This window comes from Dreissena polymorpha, chromosome 7, assembly GCF_020536995.1.
Source record: "Dreissena polymorpha isolate Duluth1 chromosome 7, UMN_Dpol_1.0, whole genome shotgun sequence".
Lineage (NCBI taxonomy): Eukaryota > Metazoa > Mollusca > Bivalvia > Myida > Dreissenidae > Dreissena > Dreissena polymorpha.
This window is the reverse complement of record NC_068361.1, coordinates 38,268,164-38,272,109: the sequence shown is the minus strand read 5'-3', so window position 1 is coordinate 38,272,109 and position 3,946 is coordinate 38,268,164.

Below are 3,946 nucleotides of genomic sequence, written 5' to 3'. Positions count from 1 at the left end.
AATAAATGATGAAATTAATAGTTTGCATGTTTTTATTATATTCCATCTGTCCAAAACAAATTAATTCGTAGTTAAAATATAATAAAATGCCTTTGTCATACATGTAGTCTGCTAATCTGTTCCATAAATGTTGTGCTACCCGGCATTTCCAAAACAGGTGTTCAATATCTTCATCGTATTCATTGCACAGATCACATAAGTTAGAGCTCGCCAGTTTGCACCGAAAGAGATATGTATTCGTAGCAGTTAAACGCATAATAAATTTATACTGGAAGCATCTTAAATTTGTAACCGTACAAGTTTTGAACACCGTCGTGTATATCTTTGCCCAATTTAACTCTTTATTTTGAAAAATATTTTGCCATCTATTTTCCACATTCGAATTTGTATTTTTTATTTCAGACAGCTGAAGATTGTATAAAAATTTAGTTGGTTGGTACGATGTTTTGATTATATCTAGTAATGATTTTTTCCTTGATCCTGTTAAAAAACGTTCGTCTACAAGTTTCAATATATCTTTAGGTATGTTATTTATAAGACTATTGTATTTAAGGAAGTCATTGTCTGATGCATTATAGATAAATTTGAAATCAGTAAAGCTATAAAATTTATTCACGCGAAAGTCCATTAACTGATCAACAAACATGATTCCTTTGTCGTGCCAATCTTTCCAGTAAAAAGTTTTATTTTCGATTTTTATTTTACTATTATTCCATATAATATGTTTGCTGAAGTTATGTTTATAGCAATTTTTACACGTATTCCATCCTTGAATTATGTTTTTTTTAGAAATTCGTTGTCTTTACATATGCGTTTAATATCTTGTGTTTGTAAATTTGATTCAAACAGCAATTCTCCTCCGTATTTGTGTAAGATTTTATCATACATACACTTCCACATACTATTATTTCCTGTAAGTAGTCGTTTAACCCATGATCACTTTATAGAATTTAGGAACATTTCAATGTCTGTTAATTTAAGGCTTCCATTTGTATAATTCTTTATTATTTTGCTACGTTTTATTTTGTCGGGTTTACCGTCCCATAAGAAATTTAATATTTCTTTAGTTATTTTTTGTATGGTATGTTTAGGAGGGTTCGGTAATACAGTGAATGGATATGCTAGTTTTGGTAAAGCAAATGTTTTTATTACTGTAATTTTCCCTAGTAAGGTTAATTTTCTGTGGTGCCATTGTTTAAGACAATAACTGAATGTACATAATTTGGGTTCTAAGTTCATTGACATATTTTTTATTTTACAGTTATAAAAGGATAACCCAAGAGTGTTTGCAGATTCCGATGTCCAAATAAATTTGTGATCATTGCAAAACCGGATTGTAGTATTCTTGAATAGCCCTACTCTTAAAACTGTTGATTTTGAATTCTTACGGTTTAATCCAGAAGTATGACCAAATTGTGTTGTTGCATTGACCAAATTTTCAAAAGAATTTTGTGCACCGTTGTTGAAAAAGGTTGCGTCGTCTGCGAAGAGCGACTGTTTTATTTCTACATTATTCACAACAATACCCCTAATGCTCTGGTCTTTTTCAATATAATTAGACAGTATTTCGATACATATTACAAACAGTGACGATGAGAGGGGACAACCTTGCCTAACGCCATTTTTTATTTTAAAACTTTCCGACATGTAGCCATTGTTGATAATAATACTACTTATATCATGGTAAACCAGCTTTACCCAACGGATAAGATCATCGCCGAAATTAAAATGCTGTAAACACTTACACATAAATTCATGATTTAAAGTATCATATGCCTTTTCAAAATCTAAAAAAAATAAAAGATCGGGCATTTGTTTGTTTTCAAGGTATTCTATAATTTCAAAAATTAGTCTGACATTCTCCCCAATATATCTCCCTTTTATGAAAACTGTTTGTGAAGGTGCTATTATTGAAGATATATTTTTTTTAATTCTATAAGCGATGGCTTTTGTAGCTATTTTGTAGTCGACATTAAGTAGTGATATTGGTTGCCAATTTGTTAAAATAGTGGTATACTTGTTAGGTTTAATTATTTGTTTTTTTAAAGTCAGTTAGATGTCCGTGTATAAAAAAAAAGTTTATTGATTCGATGAAAGTTTTTTTAATGTCATCCCAAAAGGTTTTATAAAATTCTATTGTAAGTTCATCTGAGCCAGGGCTCTTGTCATTTTTCATTTCGTTTAAGGCTCCATAACATTCTTCTTCGGTTAAGATACCTTCACATATATTTTTATTGTTTTCACTAAGGCGTTTTATCGGTGTGTTAAAGAAATCAATATTTGATGTTTTATTATATTGTTTTTTATTAATGGATTGATAGAATTTCACTTCTTCTGTTAATATTTCTTTTTGATTTGTTATAAATGTGTCATTTACTTTTATACTTTTAATGGTTTTCTTCTCTGCGTGTCTTTTTTCTATGTTTGCGAAAAATGCACTGTTTTTTTTTCATTACTTTCAACGTATATAGCTTTTGATCGCAGTAATATACCGTTAATTTTTTTGTCACTTAAATTATCCAATAACATTTTTTTATTTGATAATTCTGCTGTGTCTATATTATCCTTACATATAAGGTCTTGTTCAAGAGCTTCTATTTCTTGAATTAGTTCTTTTTCTTGTTGATTATCTTCTTTTTTCTTTTGACTCGCAAATTTTATAGTTACATTTCTAATATTTCCTTTTACCAATTCCCATTTAGTGTTTGCGTGTGAATGCTTATTGTTGTTTAAAACTTCTTGCGATGTTTTTTTAATCAGCGATTTATATTCGGTATTTAACAAAAGGCTGTTGTTTATTTTAAAGTAACCAGGTCCCCGTTTCTGTGAAATGAAATGCATTTTTAATATAACACTTTAATGATCTGTTTTATATCATGTTTGAATATGACTACTTTTTGTTATATTACATAATGTATCTGTGATAAGAAAAAAGTCAAGTCTGCTGAAGATTGGCGGTTTACCGTTGGACGGCCACGTAAATTGACATTTATTAAGGTTATGCATTCTCCAAACATCGATTAAATTATTTTCGTCTATAATTTTATGTATTTTATCTCGACAATGTTTATGTGTATCGGCTCGGCCGTTTTTCTTGTCTAATTCAGTGTCTAAAACAGTATTAAAGTAACCCCCGATTATGATATTTTCGTTAGTATCTTGTAAGAATTTAGCTAGAGTTTTGAAAAGAAGGGTGTCGTCATTGTTAGGTCCATAAATATTAATAATCGTAACACTTTGTTCATTGGTTTCTAGTGTTAAGACCTGAAGACGACCCGGTATAATTTCGTTGTAGTTTAATATTTTTACTGGCATTGTATCGTTAATTAGAATTGCTACTCCTTCGCTGTTTGATTTCGTGCCACTAAATAAGGCGTGTCCGTTCCACCCCCGTTCCCATGATTCGACTATGCTTTTTGTCGAATGTGTTTCTTGCAATATGTACAACGCAACTTTTTTATTCTTTAACCATTGGCAAACTTGATTTCGCTTTTGTTTATTACCTAAACCTTTAACATTCATTGATAATATTACTGTTTCCATTTTACTTTATAGTAGTTTGATTTAAACCAGTCAGAGAGCTTTCAGTCATTCAAATGTATCAAATGATTCATTTTTTAATGCTTACACAATTATAAAAATAATTGACGTGTTTTTATTATAACAAAAAGGTATCGTTCAAAAAAAGGGTGTGAGCGACCCATTACTATTCATTCGTTCTATACGTGTATTTACTTTACCAGCTGATGCGGGATTTTACAATAATATTTTTCCAGCTATGTACTTCAATCAATTTATGTATAATTATGTGTTGTTAATGTGAACAAAAACAAAAAATTAATAGTAATGCCAATGTCTTTAGGATTTTTGTTTTTGTGTTCCTTGCTTATTTTCGGTTTAATCTAAACTTGTTTTAATAGCGTGTTTTTTTCTGTTAAAAAATATG